This window comes from Bufo bufo, chromosome 1 (assembly GCF_905171765.1).
Source record: "Bufo bufo chromosome 1, aBufBuf1.1, whole genome shotgun sequence".
In the NCBI taxonomy this organism is placed as follows: Eukaryota; Metazoa; Chordata; class Amphibia; order Anura; family Bufonidae; genus Bufo; species Bufo bufo.
The window spans coordinates 490,159,988-490,182,686 of record NC_053389.1 but is presented as its reverse complement, the minus strand read 5'-3'; positions in this window follow the sequence as shown (position 1 = coordinate 490,182,686).

Genomic DNA, 22,699 nt, shown 5'->3' with positions numbered 1-22,699 from the left:
GCCTGAGAAAATTATCTTGGCCTGGTTCAGTGGTTGGGGCTTACTGAAAAGGGGTTGTGTTTTTGTGAGAAGGGAAATTGGCCTAAGATGCCATGTTTAGCTCCAAAATAGTGCCAAAATACTGGTGTAAAATTCTGTCTCAAAGTAAGCATACCGATAGTTGGTATAGAGTTCAATAAAAGTGTCTATCCCTGCCCCACATTTCTTATCCAGCCTGAGCCCCTGTGATAAATCTAGAATAGGTTGTGTGGTGATGTGTACAGTATAAGTGCTGGGAGGCGTGTATAGCCCACCCAGATACCTCAGCTAGGTGAGATAACTGAAATCCAGAAAGCTGCAGTGGTTTCAGCAAAGTGTAGTTTGCTGAGACAGTTTTGCCTAGATGTTGTTCTGGGCTGGATTCCATGTGGACTGGGGGATAGGTTTGGTAGTGGGATCTGCCAGTCCACACTCTTCCACTACATGTATTGTATTTTGCCGGCGGTGATCTCTGGTGAGGCCTGCTGCTGTAATCAAGGAGGGATAAAACAACCCTCTGTGTATGACTAGAGAGGACTTGTAAGCAGAGGCTTAGTGAGGCTCTGGGTGATCTCAGTCAGAAGGGCTGAGGGGCCACGGGGCTACGTGTAGCCGGACCTCTTTCCCGTATGGACTTGTGTTTGATGACAGGATCTGCTAAGGCTTGGAGCCTGAGATACTGTGTATAATCTGTACTTAGAGCTGAGCCAAAGGAACACTACTGTGTATTAGTTAGAGCCCAGACGGGCAGGTGTTTATTTCATTTTGATGCTTATGTTTGTGTGGGTGCTGAAGTGCCACTTTATGTTGGCATCATTCTGTAAATGTAATTTTATATATTTTAGGACGTTAGAAGGCTTAGAATTTTAGAAGCAATTCTTTAAATTTTTAAGAAAATTTCCAAAACCCACTTTTTAAGGACCAGTTCAGGTCTGAAGTCACTTTGTGGGGCTTACATAGTGGAAATCCCCCATAAATGACCCCATTGTAGAAAGTATACCCCTCAAGTTACTCAAAACTGATTTTACAAACTTTGTTAACCCTTTAGGTGTTCCACAAGAATTAAAGGAAAATGGAGATGACATTTCTAAATATTACTTTTTTGGCAGATTTTACAATTTAATAAAAAAAAAATCTTTAATATTTATTACAATGATTCTGCGGTTCACATAAACACCCCACATGTGGTCTTAAACTGATGTAAGGGCACACGGCAGGGCGCAGAAGAAAAAGAGCGCCGTATGGTCTTTAGAAGGCAGTTTTTGCTGAACTGGTTTTTAGGTGCCATGTCCCATTTGAAGCCGCCCTAATGCACCTTACAGTAGAAAATCCCCAAAAGTGACCCCCTTTTTGGAAACTAGAGGATAAGGTGCCAGTTTTATTGGTACTATTTTGGGGTACATATGATTTTTAATTGCTCTACAGTACATTTTTTGTGAGGCAAGGTAACCAAAAAATGGCTGTTTTTTGCCTCCCCCCCCCCCGGTGCCTCAACACTGTCCTCCTGCTGCTATCCCCAATACTTGGTATGGTAGAGCCATACAGATAATCCCCCATAATAATACACTCCCAAACTGTCCTCAATGGTAATAGTGTTCCCTGCATCACCCTCAATAGCAACCCCATTAGTAGTAATGGCCTTCATATTGCGCTCAATAATAAAACCCTCTCAGCACCCCAGTATTAATAATGCCCCCATAGGGCTCCTAGTAGAAATAAGGCCTCCTATAGTGCCCCTAGCAGTAACAAAGCTCCTCTATAAGGTACCCCTATAAGAGCCCGCAATAGTAAGAAAGTCCCCTATAGTGTCTGACATAGTTATAATGCCTCCTATAGTGGTCCAAGTAAGGCCCCTTTAGTAGCCCCAGTATTTATAAAGACCCGTCGCAGTGTCCCCTCTGTATTATTAGTATAATAGTATAATGCTCCCTTCTGTATTAGTAGTATATTGGCCCCCTCTGTATTAGTAGTATATTGGCCCCCTCTGTATTAGAAGTATTGGCCCCCTCTGTATTAATAGTATTATGACCCCCTCTGTATTAGAAGTATTGGTCCCCTCTGTATTAGAAGTATTGGCCCACTCTCTCTCTCTCTATATATATATATATATATATATATATATATATATATATATATAGTAATCCTCCTCCGTCCTCCCCACCTCCATAGTACCCCCAGTGCTGCCTGCCTTAGGATGCATACATATAAAAAAATTTAAAAAAATACTCACCTCTCTTCTTCACTCTGTCACCACTTGTGGCCTGTGTTCGGGCTCCCAGCACAGGTGGTAACAAACACATCACTGTGCCCTCCTGCGCCGCGTCATCACGTCATCTCTCAAGACCCGACGCAGGAGGTCACAGTGAGGTAATCGTGATCTCCTGCGACATTCAACTGCCTCATAGGCTTCAGACCTAGTGACCTGCATAACAGAGGGGAAGGGAGCCATAGGCTTCCATCGCCCTCATTTTACTGCCTGCTGCCTGGCGCCACCTGCAATTTGGTGCCCAGGGCAACGCCTCCCCTCCTACCCCCGCTACACCACTGCTCTGATGAAGGTCTCTGGCCGAAAACTTTCAGGTAGTCACAGGGGAGCACCCAGGAATTTTGTCTAGGGGGGGTCCGAAAGGCAAAAAAATGTGGCATGTGTAGTGTGTGGGGGGGGGGGGGGCTTTGGCTGTAGGGTTTTGCGTTGATTCTTTTACTTGGCCAATTTTTTTAGCCCCGCCCGTTATTAAAAGCCCCTCCTACATATAATAGGCCACGCCCAACAAACACTGTACAGCTGAAATTCTATAGTTGAGGCCTGTCTCTACATATCATACGGAGAGGGGATTGTCTGTCCTGGCTGCACTGCCTGCTTATACAACAAGCTACAGCCAGGAAGCTCCTCCGCTCTCCTCCCTCCCCAGATCCTGCTCAAGGCCTGTGGTTCCACCCACCATCTGTCACCCGCCCGTGGCATGCTGCCCCCTTTGGCCGTCCTCACCCAGCTCTCAATCCTCCTTCTGCAAATGGCAGGGGGAGGAGCCGGAGCATCTCCTCTCCTACATAGCGCCCCATACATCTTACATCCAGTGATGTCACCTTTGTTGTAGACGTTCTCTTTCTTTATCTTCTCCATTCAGACCAGACCGCCATGATGATTTTTCAGCCATCTCCCGTCTCTGCAGAGATTAACAAACAGACATTAGTTTCCCACATTTCCATCATCTTCTGAACACCCTTTCCTGCCACCCCTAATACTATACTGCAGAGAAAGTCCCCCTGGAAATATTACTACCACACAGATAGTGCCCCCTTCAACAATTATTGGCACACAGTGCTCTAAAAATTAACTGTGCCCAGACACTAATAGTATAAAGATAATGTCCCCCAAAAATAATTGTGCTAAGCTGATACTGTGCCAGGGTGCCCCCCAAAGTAACAGTGCTCCCCAAAATCCCACCAATAGAAATAATTCTCTGCCAGAGCTCACTTAGTAGTAATAATGCCCCTATAGTGCCCATACTAGTAATCATGTTCCTCATAGACCCCCAGTAGTAGTAAAGGTAATACCCCCTAGTAGTAATAATTCTCCCTATAATATGACAGTACATGAAATACCCCCGCTTAGTGCCCGCAGTTGAGCTAATGTCCCCATAATGTATGCCAGTATAAAATACCCCTATATAGTGCCCCAGTAAATGCCCTCATAGTGCTCCTCTCGCCCTTTCCCATAGTGTCCCCCATAACATGCCAGTAAAAAATGCCCCTTCTAAGTGCCACCATATGCACCAATAGTGCTCCACTCCCCCATAGTGCCCCCAAATAATGCCCCATAGTGCCGCTCTCCACTATAGTGCCTGTAAAAAAAAGCCCCCTTAGTGCCACCAGATGCCATAATGCCCCCCATAATGTGCCAATAAGAAAAAAGGCCCCTTTAGAGCCCCCACTTCCCCATAGTGCCCCCAAATAATGCCCCCATAGTGCCCCCAAATAATGCCCCTATAGTGCCACCAGATGCCCCATAGTGCCGTTCTCCCCTATAGTGCCCCCCATAAGGTGTCAATAAAAAAAAGCCCCTTTAGACCCCCCATATGCCCCATAGTGCTCCTCTCCCCCATGGTGCCCCCCCCCCCCATAATGTTCCAGTAAAAAATGCCCCCTTAGTGCCACCAGATGCCATAATGCCCCCAATAATGTGCCAATAAGAAAAAAAGTCCCCTTTAGAACCCCCACTTCCCCTATAGTGCCCCCAAATAATGCCCCTATAGTGCCACCAGATGCCCCATAATGCCGTTTTCTCCTATAGTGCCTCCCATAATGTGTCAATAAAAAAAAAAAAAAATCCCCTTTAGAGCCCACAGATGCCCCCATAATACTCCTTTCCCCCATGGTGCCCCCCCATAATGTGCCAGTAAGAAATGCCCCCAGAGTGCCACCCCCAAAAAAAATTGGGCTGTAAGAATTGTCAGATGCCCCCATAGTGCCCTCTCCAAAAAAAAAAAAAATTTAAAACAGTGATACTTACCTCCATCAGCAGCGATGTGATGCAGGCTCTTCCGGCCTGTGTCCCTGCTGTGTGCTGCCCAGCTCAGGCGGCGCGATGATGATGTCATCGCGCCGCCTGAGCGGCCTCTGCCGCAATTACATCCAGGGCCGCGCCGCCTGTGGTGATCAGCGGTGCGGCCCTGAGGGATAAAAAAAAAATGTCTGGTTGTTCTAGGGGGGGTACAGACCCGCTGGACCCCCTTGTAGGTGCGCCACTGGGTAGTCACTGGATTTCCACTCAATAAAAGAATGCAGGACTTTAAGCAATGAAGTGCAGTGCGCAAATCTTTTATTTTATGTTAGATTTTCGGGGAAGAGCATTTGTACAAATGGTAGTTACCAAAAATCTGCCAGTGTAAAAGGTGCCAACAATCACCAGATAAACCAGCAAACATTCGTTCATTGGGTGATTATGCCGTTCGGGCGGCATAGAAAATCATTGTTCCTATGCAGTAGATCATGGTGTATAAACAACCATCTGCTAAGCTGCAACAGTGATTTTCTATGGGGACAAAGCGAAGGTGATTGCTACATATAATACAGCCCTCATCTCCGCTGTTGATCGGACAGTAATCGGGAGCACAGCGGAGGTGAATGTTGCATATAATAAAACCCTCGTCTACGCTGATGATCGGACAGTATTTGGGAGCACAGGGGAGGTGAATGTTGCATATAATACAGCCCTCATCTCCGCTGATGATCGGACAGTATTCGAGAGCACAGGGGAGGTGATTGCTGCATATAATACAGCCCTCATCTCCGCTGATGATCGGACAGTAATCTGGAGCAAAGCGGAAGGGATTGCTGCATATAATGCAGCCCTCAACTCTGCTGATGATCGGACAGTATTCGGGAGCACAGGGGAGGTGAATGTTGCATATAATACAGCCCTCATCTCCATTGATGATCGGACAGTATTCGAGAGCACAGGGGAGGTGATTGCTGCATATAATACAGCCCTCATCTCCGCTGATGATCGGACAGTATTCGGGAGAACAGCGGAGGTGATTGCTGCATATAATACAGCCCTCATCTCCGCTGATGATCGGACAGTATTCGGGAGCACAGGGGAGGTGAATGTTGCATATAATACAGCCCTCATCTCCGCTGATGATCGGACAGTATTCGGGAGCACAGCGGAGGTGATTGCTGCATATAATACAGCCCTCATCTCCGCTGATGATCGGCCAGTATTCGGGAGCACAGGGGAGGTGAATGTTGAATATAATACAGCCCTCATCTCCACTGTTGATCGGACAGTAATCGGGTGCACAGCGGAGGTGAATGTTGCATATAATACAGCCCTCATCTCAGTTGATGATCGGACAGTATTCGGGAGAACAGCGGAGGTGATTGCTGCATATAATACAGCCCTCATCTCCGCTGATGATCGGACAGTATTCGGGAGCACAGGGGAGGTGAATGTTGAATATAATACAGCCCTCATCTCCGCTGATGATTGGACAGTATTCGGGAGCACAGCGGAGGTGACTGTTGCATATAATACAGCCCTCATCTCCGCTGATGATCGGACAGTATTCGGGAGCACAGCGGAGGTGAATGTTGCATATAATACAGCCCTCATCTCCACTGATGATCGGACAGTATTCGGGAGCACAGCGGAGGAGACTGTTGCATATAATACTGCCCTTATCTCCACTGTTGATCGGACAGTAATCGGGAGCACAGGGGAGGTGACTGTTGCATATAATACTGCCCTCATCTCTGCTGATGATTGGACAGTAATCGGGAGCACAGGGGAGGTGAATGTTGCATATAATACAGCCCTCATCTCCGCTGATGATCGGACAGTATTCGGGAGCACAGCGGAGGTGAATGTTGCATATAATACAGCCCTCATCTCCACTGTTGATCGGACAGTAATCGGGTGCACAGCGGAGGTGAATGTTGCATATAATACAGCCCTCATCTCAGTTGATGATCGGACAGTATTCGGGAGAACAGCGGAGGTGATTGCTGCATATAATACAGCCCTCATCTCCGCTGATGATCGGACAGTATTCGGGAGCACAGGGGAGGTGAATGTTGAATATAATACAGCCCTCATCTCCGCTGATGATTGGACAGTATTCGGGAGCACAGCGGAGGTGACTGTTGCATATAATACAGCCCTCATCTCCACTGATGATCGGACAGTAATCAGGAGCACAGCGGAGGTGACTGTTGCATATAATACAGCCCTCATCTCCGCTGATGATCGGACAGTATTCGGGAGCACAGCGGAGGTGAATGTTGCATATAATACAGCCCTCATCTCCACTGATGATCGGACAGTATTCGGGAGCACAGCGGAGGAGACTGTTGCATATAATACTGCCCTTATCTCCACTGTTGATCGGACAGTAATCGGGAGCACAGGGGAGGTGACTGTTGCATATAATACTGCCCTCATCTCTGCTGATGATTGGACAGTAATCGGGAGCACAGGGGAGGTGAATGTTGCATATAATACAGCCCTCATCTCCGCTGATGATCGGACAGTATTCGGGAGCACAGGGGAGGTGAATGTTGCATATAATACAGCCCTCATCTCCACTGTTGATCGGACAGTAATCGGGTGCACAGCGGAGGTGATTGCTGCATATAATACAGTCCTCATCTCCGCTGATGATCGGACAGTATTCGGGAGCACAGGGGAGGTGAATGTTGCATATAATACAGCCCTCATCTCCACTGATGATCGGACAGTATTCGGGAGCACAGCGGAGGAGACTGTTGCATATAATACTGCCCTCATCTCCACTGTTGATCGGACAGTAATTGGGAGCACAGCGGAGGTGATTGCTGTATATAATACAGCCCTCATCTCCGCTGATGATTGGACAGTATTCGGGAGCACAGCGGAGGTGACTGTTGCATATAATACAGCCCTCATCTCCGTTGATGATCGGACAGTATTCGGGAGAACAGCGGAGGTGATTGCTGCATATAATACAGCCCTCATCTCCGCTGATGATCGGACAGTATTCGGGAGCACAGGGGAGGTGAATGTTGAATATAATACAGCCCTCATCTCCGTTGATGATCGGACAGTATTCAGGAGAACAGCGGAGGTGATTGCTGTATATAATACAGCCCTCATCTCCGCTGATGATCGGACAGTAATCTGGAGCAAAGCGAAAGGGATTGCTGCATATAATACAGCCCTCATCTCTGCTGATGATCGGACAGTATTCCGGAGCACAGCGGAGGTGATTGCTGTATATATTACTGCCCTCATCTCCGCTGATGATCGGACAGTATTCGAGAGCACAGGGGAGGTGATTGCTGCATATAATACAGCCCTCATCTCCGCTGATGATCGGACAGTAATCTGGAGCAAAGCGGAAGGGATTGCTGCATATAATGCAGCCCTCATCTCTGCTGATGATCGGACAGTATTCGAGAGCACAGGGGAGGTGATTGCTGCATATAATACAGCCCTCATCTCCGCTGATGATCGGACAGTAATCTGGAGCAAAGCGGAAGGGATTGCTGCATATAATGCAGCCCTCATCTCTGCTGATGATCGGACAGTATTCCGGAGCACAGGGGAGGTGAATGTTGCATATAATACAGCCCTCATCTCCGCTGATGATCGGACAGTATTCGGGAGCACAGCGGAGGTGACTGTTGCATATAATACAGCCCTCATCTCCGCTGATGATCGGACAGTATTCGGGAGCACAGGGGAGGTGAATGTTGCATATAATACAGCCCTCATCTCCACTGATGATCGGACAGTATTCGGGAGCACAGCGGAGGAGACTGTTGCATATAATACTGCCCTCATCTCCACTGTTGATCGGACAGTAATTGGGAGCACAGCGGAGGTGATTGCTGTATATAATACAGCCCTCATCTCCGCTGATGATTGGACAGTATTCGGGAGCACAGCGGAGGTGACTGTTGCTTATAATACAGCCCTCATCTCCGTTGATGATCGGACAGTATTCGGGAGAACAGCGGAGGTGATTGCTGCATATAATACAGCCCTCATCTCCACTGATGATCAGACAGTAATCGGGTGCACAGCGGAGGTGATTGCTGCATATAATACAGCCCTCATCTCCGCTGATGATCGGACAGTAATCGGGTGCACAGCGGAGGTGATTGCTGCATATAATACAGTCCTCAACTCCGCTGATGATCGGACAGTAATCAGGAGCACAGGGGAGGTGAATGTTGCATATAATACAGCCCTCATCTCCGCTGATGATCGAACAGTATTCGGGAGCACAGGGGAGGTGAATGTTGAATATAATACAGCCCTCATCTCCGTTGATGATCGGACAGTAATCGGGAGCACAGCTGAGGTGATTGCGGCATATAATACAGTCCTCATCTCCGCTGATGATCGGACAGTATTCGGGAGCACAGGGGAGGTGAATGTTGCATATAATACAGCCCTCATCTCCACTGATGATCGGACAGTATTCGGGAGCACAGCGGAGGAGACTGTTGCATATAATACTGCCCTCATCTCCACTGTTGATCGGACAGTAATTGGGAGCACAGCGGAGGTGATTGCTGTATATAATACAGCCCTCATCTCCGCTGATGATTGGACAGTATTCGGGAGCACAGCGGAGGTGACTGTTGCATATAATACAGCCCTCATCTCCGCTGATGATCGGACAGTATTCGGGAGAACAGCGGAGGTGATTGCTGTATATAATACAGTCCTCATCTCCGCTGATGATCGGACAGTAATCTGGAGCACAGCTGAGGTGATTGCTGCATATAATACAGCCCTCATCTCCGTTGATGATCGGACAGTATTCGGGAGAACAGCGGAGGTGATTGCTGCATATAATACAGCCCTCATCTCCGCTGATGATCGGACAGTATTCGGGAGCACAGGGGAGGTGAATGTTGAATATAATACAGCCCTCATCTCCGTTGATGATCGGACAGTATTCAGGAGAACAGCGGAGGTGATTGCTGTATATAATACAGCCCTCATCTCCGCTGATGATCGGACAGTAATCTGGAGCAAAGCGAAAGGGATTGCTGCATATAATGCAGCCCTCATCTCTGCTGATGATCGGACAGTATTCCGGAGCACAGCGGAGGTGATTGCTGTATATATTACTGCCCTCATCTCCGCTGATGATCGGACAGTATTCGAGAGCACAGGGGAGGTGATTGCTGCATATAATACAGCCCTCATCTCCGCTGATGATCGGACAGTAATCTGGAGCAAAGCGGAAGGGATTGCTGCATATAATGCAGCCCTCATCTCTGCTGATGATCGGACAGTATTCGAGAGCACAGGGGAGGTGATTGCTGCATATAATACAGCCCTCATCTCCGCTGATGATCGGACAGTAATCTGGAGCAAAGCGGAAGGGATTGCTGCATATAATGCAGCCCTCATCTCTGCTGATGATCGGACAGTATTCCGGAGCACAGGGGAGGTGAATGTTGCATATAATGCAGCCCTCATCTCCGCTGATGATCGGACAGTATTCGGGAGCACAGCGGAGGTGACTGTTGCATATAATACAGCCCTCATCTCCGCTGATGATCGGACAGTATTCGGGAGCACAGGGGAGGTGAATGTTGCATATAATACAGCCCTCATCTCCACTGATGATCGGACAGTATTCGGGAGCACAGCGGAGGAGACTGTTGCATATAATACTGCCCTCATCTCCACTGTTGATCGGACAGTAATTGGGAGCACAGCGGAGGTGATTGCTGTATATAATACAGCCCTCATCTCCGCTGATGATTGGACAGTATTCGGGAGCACAGCGGAGGTGACTGTTGCTTATAATACAGCCCTCATCTCCGTTGATGATCGGACAGTATTCGGGAGAACAGCGGAGGTGATTGCTGCATATAATACAGCCCTCATCTCCACTGATGATCAGACAGTAATCGGGTGCACAGCGGAGGTGATTGCTGCATATAATACAGCCCTCATCTCCGCTGATGATCGGACAGTAATCGGGTGCACAGCGGAGGTGATTGCTGCATATAATACAGTCCTCAACTCCGCTGATGATCGGACAGTAATCAGGAGCACAGGGGAGGTGAATGTTGCATATAATACAGCCCTCATCTCCGCTGATGATCGAACAGTATTCGGGAGCACAGGGGAGGTGAATGTTGAATATAATACAGCCCTCATCTCCGTTGATGATCGGACAGTAATCGGGAGCACAGCTGAGGTGATTGCGGCATATAATACAGTCCTCATCTCCGCTGATGATCGGACAGTATTCGGGAGCACAGGGGAGGTGAATGTTGCATATAATACAGCCCTCATCTCCACTGATGATCGGACAGTATTCGGGAGCACAGCGGAGGAGACTGTTGCATATAATACTGCCCTCATCTCCACTGTTGATCGGACAGTAATTGGGAGCACAGCGGAGGTGATTGCTGTATATAATACAGCCCTCATCTCCGCTGATGATTGGACAGTATTCGGGAGCACAGCGGAGGTGACTGTTGCATATAATACAGCCCTCATCTCCGTTGATGATCGGACAGTATTCGGGAGAACAGCGGAGGTGATTGCTGTATATAATACAGTCCTCAACTCCGCTGATGATCAGACAGTAATCGGGTGCACAGCGGAGGTGATTGCTGCATATAATACAGCCCTCATCTCTGCTGATGATCGGACAGTAATCTGGAGCAAAGCGGAAGGGATTGCTGCATATAATGCAGCCCTCATCTCTGCTGATGATCGGACAGTATTCCGGAGCACAGCGGAGGTGATTGCTGTATATAATACTGCCCTCATCTCCGCTGATGATCGGACAGTATTCGAGAGCACAGGGGAGGTGATTGCTGCATATAATACAGCCCTCATCTCTGCTAATGTTCGGACAGTATTCCGGAGCACAGGGGAGGTGAATGTTGCATATAATACAGCCCTCATCTCCGTTGATGATCGGACAGTATTCGGGAGAACAGCGGAGGTGATTGCTGCATATAATACAGCCCTCATCTCCGCTGATGATCGGACAGTATTCGGGAGCACAGGGGAGGTGAATTTTGCATATAATACAGCCCTCATCTCCACTGATGATCGGACAGTATTCGGGAGCACAGCGGAGGAGACTGTTGCATATAATACAGCCCTCATCTCCACTGTTGATCGGACAGTAATCTGGAGCAAAGCGGAAGGGATTGCTGCATATAATGCAGCCCTCATCTCTGCTAATGTTCGGACAGTATTCCGGAGCACAGGGGAGGTGAATGTTGCATATAATACAGCCCTCATCTCCGTTGATGATCGGACAGTATTCGGGAGAACAGCGGAGGTGATTGCCGCATATAATACAGCCCTCATCTCCGCTGATGATCGGACAGTATTCGGGAGCACAGGGGAGGTGAATTTTGCATATAATACAGCCCTCATCTCCACTGATGATCGGACAGTATTCGGGAGCACAGCGGAGGAGACTGTTGCATATAATACAGCCCTCATCTCCACTGTTGTTTGGACAGTAATCTGGAGCAAAGCGGAAGGGATTGCTGCATATAATGCAGCCCTCATCTCTGCTAATGTTCGGACAGTATTCCGGAGCACAGCGGAGGTGACTGTTGCATATAATACAGCCCTCATCTCCGTTGATGATCGGACAGTATTCGGGAGAACAGCGGAGGTGATTGCTGCATATAATACAGCCCTCATCTCCGCTGATGATCGGACAGTATTCGGGAGCACAGGGGAGGTGAATGTTGAATATAATACAGCCCTCATCTCCACTGTTGATCGGACAGTAATCGGGTGCACAGCGGAGGTGATTGCTGCATATAATACAGTCCTCAACTCCGCTGATGATCGGACAGTAATCAGGAGCACAGGGGAGGTGATTGCTGTATATAATACAGCCCTCATCTCCGCTGATGATCGGACAGTATTCGAGAGCACAGAGGAGGTGAATGTTGCATATAATACAGCCCTCATGTCTGCTGATGATCGGACAGTATTCTGGAGCACAGCAGAGGTGATTGCTTCATATAATACAGCCCTTATCTCCGCTGATGATCGGACAGTAATCTGGAGCAAAGCGGAAGGGATTGCTGCATATAATACAGTCCTCATCTCTGCTGTTGATCGGACAGTAATCTGGAGCACAGCAGAGGTGATTGCTGCATATAATACAGCCCTCATCTCCGCTGATGATCGGACAGTATTCGAGAGCACAGGGGAGGTGAATGTTGCATATAATATAGTCCTCATCTCCGCTGATGATCGGACAGTATTCTGGAGCACAGCAGAGGTGATTGCTGCATATAATACAGTCCTCATCTCTGCTGATGATCGGACAGTAATCTGGAGCAAAGCGGAAGGGATTGCTGCATATAGCCATATGCAGGTGCCTGAGGAGACTCAGGTTTCACCTGCTAAAATATAGCATTTGATGTGCCAGCTTTTTTTTCTAATAGGCTTTTTACAATTGCTATTATTTGTGTTTTTGTGGCCCATTTTAACATGTAGTGGAGAAGCTGTCCAGTAATTTCTCTAGTATCCGAGATCCGTTTAGAAATGACTACAAAAGAAATCGCATACTGCTGCTCATAATTTGAGTGGAGGCAAAAGCAGATTGCAGGGTGGTTTGAGATAATAGGGGGTTAGTGAAAGAACATAATGCACAGAGGGTTTGCTTTTGAAATGTCCGTTAGTCAAACTGTTCACAGAAACCAACAGAGAAACAGATTTCATACTTACCTGCAGCTACTTTCAGCTTGGCATCTGACATTAAGACGCAGGCACTAGATTTACATTTCAGTTTAACGGACGCAGGGACACACAACACAGTTTAATGGAAGAATAAACATTTCAGGGAATCTGTCACCAGGATACTTCAGTTTCACTGAATTTGGCACCATTTTATACCATTGAAAAAAAAACACAATAACCAGCAGGTTTTTGTTTTTGTGGCATTTTTGTCACACAGTGGGCAGATTTACTAATGTATCTGCACCAAAAATCTAAAAAGTATCACAAATTGGCACAGCTAGGGTTTTTATATTTTTTTCTGACGTGCTCAGCAAGGTGGTGGGGCTTAACAGAAAGGTGTAGGGCTTTATTGGAAAGGGTGCAGGGCCTAAGATGCACAATTTTTCTCCACAATTTTGGGGTAAAAGTTCTGTGTCAAAGTAAGGCAACTAATGGTGATAAATCTGTGCCGGTCTAGACTAGCTGTCTAAGCTTAAACCATCTTTAGGGTTAGTAAATCTGGGTCATAATGCGCATGGAGGCCTTCCAGCTGCACCCTACAATTAGGGAAAATAAGAATTGCGCATGTTGGATTACAACATAACTCTCTTCAGCAAGAAGAAAATCAGCTGCTGTTAGGGTCTGGCAGTATCTCAACCTTATGTAAAGGAATCAGGGGTGGACTGGCCATAGAACCTGCAAGGAAATTTCCCGGTAGTCCGATGCCCGGGGTCCACCCAAACCCTTCTCACTGCCACTGGTTGGGTACATGATGATCTTATGTTCTCAGCTGTAATTAACGCTGGGAACATCAATTACTTATGTCCTCAGGACGGTGATACAGTTCAATACTGTGGCAGGGCATGGGAGCCCATGGCTCTTTGCCCTGTTGTTCATTCTCATAGGCCGCTATATGAGGAGGTGTATTTTTTCTTCTTCTTTCCTTGGCCACTTGGGGAGCATATTACTGGGGGCAGTATAGGGGTAATTAACTAGGGGAAGTCCAGGCAGTGCGCTGAAGGTAGGACTGGCCTGGTGTTGTGGCCCACGTCTCACCTCATAAGGCCCTCGATCCATATCTTAATTAAAGACAACTGGAGGAGGACAGCTATTGATGGCCATTACAGAAGGGCAGTATATTGTGCTGCACTGTGGTCTTGTTCTGTTGGGAAGGTATTATGTGATGCACTATGGTATTAATGACCATGTATACTTCTGTTAGCTCTGTCTCTTTTTTTTGGCCCTGCATTTTGTTGTGCTCCGCCTTCTGTTTTTTGGACCCCAGTTCCCAGTCTCCCCCTAGAAGGAATAAACATGTCACCTTTTACAACAAACGTACTCATTTCAAAATCCATAAATCCATACAAGCTTTGGCTACAAAAATTTTCATTAAAAACTGCCGTGCGTTAAGTCAATCTTCTAATATCTGCTTTAGGCGACATACATACATGCAGTTTGTTGTGTAGGTGTTTTCAGCCCAAGACAGGAGTGGCTTTGGCTTAAAAATAAAACGCATGTTCAAATCCAATTAAAGCAGGAATTGTATGATGTAACAGCGGCTGCTGTATGCCGCTGTTCCCCCGCTTATGGCCGCGATCCAGGGTGCCGCGCTCAGCGGTGACCTGTGGTCGGTGCTTCCCTTCTCACCGCTGCGGTCCTGGGCTCTGTTTCTGTAGGTGTATTGCTTTCGAGGATTCTGCTCCACAGCTTCCACTCAGCCCTGGACACAGCATTAGTTCGGCTGGTTTCGGGTTACACTGCTCTAAGAATGGAGCGCATCACTCCCTGGGCTGTGGGGGTTAGGGCAGGTGACCTCGCTGACCAACCCTGGCTCTCCTGCAAGTATTTAAGTAGCTCAGCCCTCTTCCCAGATGCCTCAGTGTCAAGGTCCTTGAGTTTGCTAGTCCCTGATACTCTCGTGTGCTCCTGATCTATACTTCATTCTTGGACTCTGCTTATCGTCTGAACCCTGCCTGCTTACTTTGTCTCTCCTGGTGCCGACCAAGGTTGCCTGACCTGTTCCTGTGCCGCCTGCCCTGACCTTTTGCATGTGTGACTATGCCTCTGCCTTATCCTTTGGTACTGCACTGTTGCTCCTGGTAACGGCCCCGCCTGCCTTACTACGCGTGTGTCACGGCCTTTGGTTTGCGCTGTGACACTGTTGCCACACTTGCGGTTGCCCGTGGCCCGCAGCATGCAGTGGCAGTGTCTTGGCCTTCTGGGTGATTGCCGTGACATGGTTGCCATGCATGCTGTTGCTGGTGGTAACATGTGGTTTAGTATGCTTGTGTGTGCACTTCCCCTTTAAGTTGTAGCCTCCCTCTGTCTGGTACTGTAAGGGTTAACTCCCTGGCAGGGTGTGGTCACTTGGCTTATATCTTCTGTGGTTTCCTGGCTGGACTGAGTTGTACTTCAGCTGTGGTTGGTGCTGGAGCTCTGCTCCAGTCCAGGGTGTTCCATCTGTCCAGTGAGGGCCACCCTTGTGGTCATCAATGTCATCCGCGTGTCTCCTTCCCTTCCTGTCTCTATTTGTATGGAGTAGGTTATGTTCAGGGAGTTGGTATGTCTAGTTTGGTGTTACATGTCTGGTGGTGTTTGGTGTCATGTTTGCTAGACATTCCCCTGTCTCATGTTTATTGCAGCTATGGCTGTCCTGGGTTCCTGTGTGGTTTGTGGTGTGTGCTGTGTCCTTTAATGTTGGTGTGGACAGCAGCACTTGTGCACGGGTTCCAGTCAGTGTGTCTGTGGCAGGTAAGTGTGTTATTGGTTTCGCTTACCTGCCATCTCCTTTAGCTGTATGTGTTCCCCTCTCCTTGCAGCCTGGCCTCAGATAGAGCCTCCATGACTAGGATGAACAGGTTGTCTCTTCCCTGCTCCTTGGTGAGGGATTACCAGGGCGACTTAGGGTCTCTAGGAATCATGAGTATGAGTCGTCCTACCATCGGGGTCCGCTCATACGGTGAGGAGTCAGGGAGAGGATTAGGGACGCGGTAGGAGGTGACCTGCTCCCTTATTACTCCTCCACTGAGCGGTCCAAGGTTGCCTTTATTGTGTCCCTGCTGTCTGATGAGGCACTTGCGTGGGCAAATCCTATTTGGTAACATGGATGTCCAGAGACCACTAATCTGCAGTCTTTCCTCGCACAAGGGAGTCACGCTATCTGTGCCTGCATTCCTGGACTCTGGGTCGGCCGATAATTTCATTCAGCAAGCTCTGGTCCATCAGTTCCAGCTTCCTACCATCCGTCTTGAAAGGCCTCTGTCAGTGGTCTCCATTAATGGACTGCCAATCCCTGAACCAGTGATCTCCATGACTATGCCCCTCAAGCTGCAAATTGGGGTTATGCATTCTGAGATGATTTCCTTCTACGTGCTGCCAGCGTCCGTGAATCCGGTTATCCTCGGTCTTCCCTGGCTGCATCAGCATTCTCCAGTTCTGGACTGGAACTCCGGTCAGATTCTACGTTGGGGATCATCCTTTCATTCCACCTGTCTATCGGAGGTCCGACCTGCTTCCTCGCCTTCAGTACCAGTAGACCTGCCTGGACTCGAGCAGCAGTACACCAGTTTTGCAGATGTTTTTAGCAAGAAAAATGAGGAGACCCTGCCTCCTCATCGTCCGTATGATTGTTCGATTGACCTTCTGCCTGGTGCCACTCCTCCTCGTGGTCGAGTCTACCCCCTCTCACTTCCCGAGAACCATGCAATGTCTGAGTACATTACGGAAAATCTTGAGAGGGGGTTTATCCGGAAATCTACTTCACCAGCCGGTGCCGGGTTCTTCTTTGTGCAAAAAAAAGATGGCTCCCTACGGCCCTGTATCGACTATCGTGGTCTGAATAAGGTCACAATTAAGAACCGATACCCTCTACCGCTAATCTCTGAACTCTTCGACAGGATCCGGAGAGCTATGGTCTTCACTAAATTCGACCTGCGCTGCGCATATAATCTTATCCGCATTCGAAAGGGCGATGAGTGGAAGACTGCTTTTAACACTTGTGACGGACAGTACGAGTATCTCGTTATGCCCTTCGGTCTGTGCAATGCTCCCGCGGTATTCGAGGAGTTGGTAAACGATATCTTCCGGGATATGCTTTATATCTGCGTAATAGTGTATGTGGACGATATACTAATCTATTCCCCGGATTTAACCACTCACCGGAAGCATGTACATTTAGTATTACAGCGGTTGAGAGAAAATCATCTTTGTGCCAAACTCGAGAAATTCCTTTTTGAAAAATCTACTGTACCGTTTCTCGGATATGTCATCTCGGATGCCGGGTTGCAGATGGACCCTGAAAGCAGTAATGTATTGGCCCTGCCCACAGGATCTTCGGGCTATACGTCACCTCCTGGGATTCGCTAATTTCTATCGGCAATTCATCTTAAATTTTTCATCCCTTACATCTCCGATTTCCGCTCTTACTAGAAAAGGGGTGAATGCCAAGGACTGGACTCCAGAGGCAGAGGCCACCTTTGTCAAATTAAAGAAGTCCTTTGCTTCCACACCGGTTCTGCGTCACCCCGATATCTCCCGCCAATTCTTTCTAGAAGTGGATGCCTCCTCCATATGAGCCGGTGCTGTTCTTCTACAGAGAGGTTCCAAGGGCAAGATGTTTACCTGTGGGTTCTCCTCCAAACTCTTCTCACCGGCTGAGAGGAATTACTGTATAGGAGACAGAGAACTTCTAGCCATAAAACTTGCCTTGCAGGAGTGGCGTTATCTGTTGGAGGGGGCTAAGCATCTGGTAATAATATTCACAGATCACAAGAACCTTACATATCTGCAGACAGCCCAGTGTCTGAACCCTCGCCAAGCCAGTTGGGCTCTCTTCTTCTCTCATTTTAATTTCGAGTTGCACTTTCGCCCGGCTGAGAAAACATCAAGGCGGATGCTCTGTCTAGGTCATTTGACTTCGCAGACCAGCAGGAGGAGCCCCAATGCATTGTAGATCCTGCTCGCTTAATCACAGTGGCTCCTGTCCTGGTTAGAGACATTCCTCCCCGAAGAACATTCGTGCCATCTGCCAAAAGGAAACATCCTAACATGGGGCCACAACTCTAAACTGCCCGGTCACCAAGGTATTTGCAGTCCACAAAACACGGATACTGGCCATGTGCTTTTTGCGGAACGGAAGGTCTGTGTCACACTTCGGTGTGGAAGGGAAACACCACACCGAGCATAATAGGGAAGGGGGGAACAGGGAATCAGGCCTGAGAACTATTGAAGGAAGATGGACACCTCCTAGTAAAACCGTAACCAAAATCTGGACTGACTACCAGTATGAACAGACCCCAGAGGTAGGTGTGTTCATACACAGGAATACCTAGAGTCCTATCTAGCCCTATAGGACCCTGGTACTAATGGCAGGGATGAGACTACCAGTTTCTCCAAAAGGAAAGACGAACAGGAGTCTCCTTCAGGCCTAATACAAACAATAGGGAAATTCAATACACAGAACCCAAACAAAATACAAAAAGGGAAAGGAAAGACTTAACTTCAAAGGAGCAATGGAAGCACCAGGAACTTCACCGAGATCCACACACCGGCTATCCACAACTGAAACTATAAACCGCACAGCATTTTGGGAGAAGGTTAAATGACCCTAATAGCCACACGTGGGGAAAGAAGGTGTGGCAAGCACCAGAAACAACACAGACGTCATTTGATCCAAACGGAGAACATGTCAGATCAAACCACATGTTGCCAGTCTCACTGATCTCCTGCCACCTGTTGCGGGAACGTCCGTGACAGTCTGGCCCTCAGTAGACCAATCCTATCGCTGTCCGTGATACGGACAAGAATAGGACACGTATTTTTTTGCAGGGCCGTGGAACGGAGATATGGATAGCACACTGGGTGCTGTCAGCATCTTTTGCTGAAATAAATGGGTCCATGGACAGACGCAACATTTGTATGCTTGAGCCCTTATGCACATTTGCATGCAGGACTTTTTAAAATGACGGATCTCAGATGAAAATGTCTCAAACTGATGCCAAATGTGCATAACTGATGCTCAGGATCCTTTTTTCTTTATTTTTCTGTTCTTCTGACGGATCAGAAGAACGGAAAAATAAACAGTGCTGTAAACTCATCCTGAGCTGGACTGTAGTATTCTCTTTAGGACATGCTGTCAGTGACTCTTCAGACTGTGAAAAACCCCACTACCTATGGTTTCATTTAAGACACGGCCTCCAAAATACCAGCAATAACCTCATTTTAAAGTAGACCAAGAATCATTGTTCACGCTGCATTTGAAACCAATGTCAGAACGCCTCTAGTCAGCATTGTATTTTGAGCGGTCCAGTCAAGTGGCACTCTTCTAGGAATCTTGGAAAGTAGCCTCTTCATTTCATTAACCAGCCACTTAAGCAAAAGCATTTAACTCTTTATGGGGTCTCCCATAATGGGAGATTTACTATGGCTTTACAGAAGAAAATTTGCCGATCTCATCGCAAGTGTTGGTTTGTGTCAAAACTTGCAGCTTTTTAGCTTTTCCAACACCTTTGTCACTTTTCCAAAAAGTGGACAGGGTGCGTCTTTAAAATCTCCCCCAAAGTTCATTTATTTCCAAAGTACTGTAAAGAAACAATGATATTCCCCGTTACTCTTATCAAGTTGCATTTAGGGGTTTCTCTTCCACTGCGGGCTGGACCAAGACTGACCCTATCCACATGATCACTGACAAGGGTCTGATCACTAGGTGTCACCACTGGGACCCCAACAATCAAGGCAATGAAAAGAACATTAGAGGGGCACCATAACAGCTATGTAACATGACTGCGATCCAGAAGGGAGGAGTGATACTGGCTATGATGGTTGTAGTAGTTATCTTCACCTTGGCTCTCCCTGGGCCATACACACTGAATGGAGAGCACACCCCTTTTTACCTTGGAGCACTCCTTGACCTTTTGGGGCTCCTGCCTCCTGGTAGTTCGGGTGCCCTTGCTGGTGGATGTTTGGCAGGGTGCAAGGCAGGAGTACAGGAGCACGGTCGAGCGGATGATAGAGGATAACCAGGCCCGTTTAATTAGAATAAAGTTTTTACTGAGTAGATTATGAGAGTTGCAATACAAATAGCAGCAACTGGTACAGTCCTGAGGTATATCACAAAGCCTTCTTCTCCCCAATGGCTGTGTATGGGCAGCAGCAATGATGGTAGTAGTAGTAGTCCCTGAGACCCACTCCAAACACTTTGCAATCTTTTCAAGATAACCACAGGCATGCTATTCTGGAGTTGTCAACTCTTTCTGCAATTGTTGGGCTGAGGGGTGAAGACTGGATGCCCAGTCTTTCATGCCATAAACGAGCGGTACCTTACTGACATCCTGCACAATCTTAATGGTTCTGGACCTTCTAAGATGGCTGGTCTCTTTCCTTAAGGGGTACTCTGATGATAAAGGATCTTCTCTAGCAGCTGTAGCCTCAGAGATAAAGGTTCTCTGGACTCTGGGCACAAGGCCAGCATATGACTTCTTCAAAGAAATTCATAAAATATCTTTAAAGGGACACTGTCACCTGGATTTCACTTATGAGCTATTAACATCACAACATCAGTCTCCATGATTTATATTAAAATATACTAGTATTGCTGCCCTGTGTCTTGTAATTTGTCTATAAAATTGCTTTTATTAATATGCTAATTACCTCAATAAGGAGCACAAGGGGCTGTCCCTCCGGCCGTTGGAGCCAAGCTGTGCCCATTATCTTGGAGCCCAGCACCGCCACACTGTTAATTTATTCACTGCTCATCGCCAATGTAATGTGTTTGTTGCGCCCGAAACCTCGCACATTTCCGGGTCGAGCAAAGCTGGCGCATGCGCACTTCGTTCTGTGAGGCCGATGCCAGGACATCGCGCGGCCACTAACATGAGTATCCACGGCGCATGCGCGATACTTCGGGCTCAACAAACACATTACATCAGCAATGAGCATTGAATAAATTAGCAGTGGGGCGGTGCTGGGCTCCAAGATAATGGGCGTGGCTGAGCTCCAACGGCTGGGGGGACAGCCCCTTGGGCTCCTTATTGAAGTAATTAGCATATTAATAAAAGCGATTTTATAGACAAATTACAAGACACAGGGCAGTAATACTAGTATATTTTAATATAAATCATAGAGACTGATGTAAGTGAAATCCAGGTGACAGTGTCCCTCTAACAAGCATGTAAGATGAACACACCTCCACAAATGCTTTGATACAAAGGTACTACAATAACCTACAGCAAATAGGGTACCATGCCGGGACTACCCATTAATAAAATAAAGTAATAATGAAAGATAATACTAAAGCCAGCAAAATTGAATACAAACATGCTATAAAAATAACAGTTGAAAAGTATACAGACCAAAGTAGAGCCCCAGCCAGCACAACATATGTTTCACACCCAAACCCTCCCCAAATGACTTCAGTCATGTTTTCGGTTTTATTCTTTATTGGATAGAGTAGTTACAGTCTATTCCATGAAAAGTCAATTGGAACCTCCATGGGTCCTGCAATAAGGCCCTGCTCACACCCATGTTAAGGTACCGTGCTTTCCTTCGGGTTGCCAGGCAGAGGCTTCCGCCCAGCAGTGAGCCTGTTGACGTCACCAGCACGGATGGGCGGGTTTTAGTGCTGCCCTAGCCTGTAAAATGGCTAGGGCAGCGCTAAACCCGCCCATCGGAGCCGGTGACATCACCAAACACGCTGCTGGGCGTAAGCCTCCACCCGGCAGTGTGTTATTGTAAATTAAAGAGCCCTTTCCCTGCGCAATCCAGTGCAGGGTAAGGGAGAGCATCGGAGCATAAAATGCTCTGATGCTAACATCAGGTGGGCTGCCTGGGTGAAATTATGGGTATGTCCGGGTTCAGCTCTGAACCCCGACAACCCCTTTATGATGATAAGAGCAGCATATTGTCAGCAGATCCATCTGAATCCATTGGAAAATGGATCCATCACAAGTTATGCTGTTAGCTGAACCGGACAAATAAATTAGGCTGACCATCTAATATGTATTGGGGGGGGTCCTTCCAATTCTCCCGTGACAGATGTCATGGGAGATAAGGATCAAGCATGGTCAGTTTCATCTAAAGTGTCTGGCAGTGACGTTGCTGAGAACACATGCTGATGTTCCTGAGAACACATGCTGATGTTCCTGAGAACACATGCATGCTCGGTCAGGTCAAGCATGCATGTGTACTGCAGGATCAATATTAATAGCCGAGTAGACCTTCACCGAAGTGTGTTGCTGGCCTTATACACTGAAGTCATGGTGTTGGGTGAACAACTTCTATGGTATTTTTACAAAACGAGCCATAGACAGCATATTTTTTCTATATTTCACCTCACAATGATAACACTATTAGATGACTGCTCTATGTATGTACTAATGTATCCTACACACCAGCGCGTCCCTGTAACCGACACCGAGCACTTGTGGCGGGGTTCTCGCCTGACACATGCATTGTTCAGCCCAT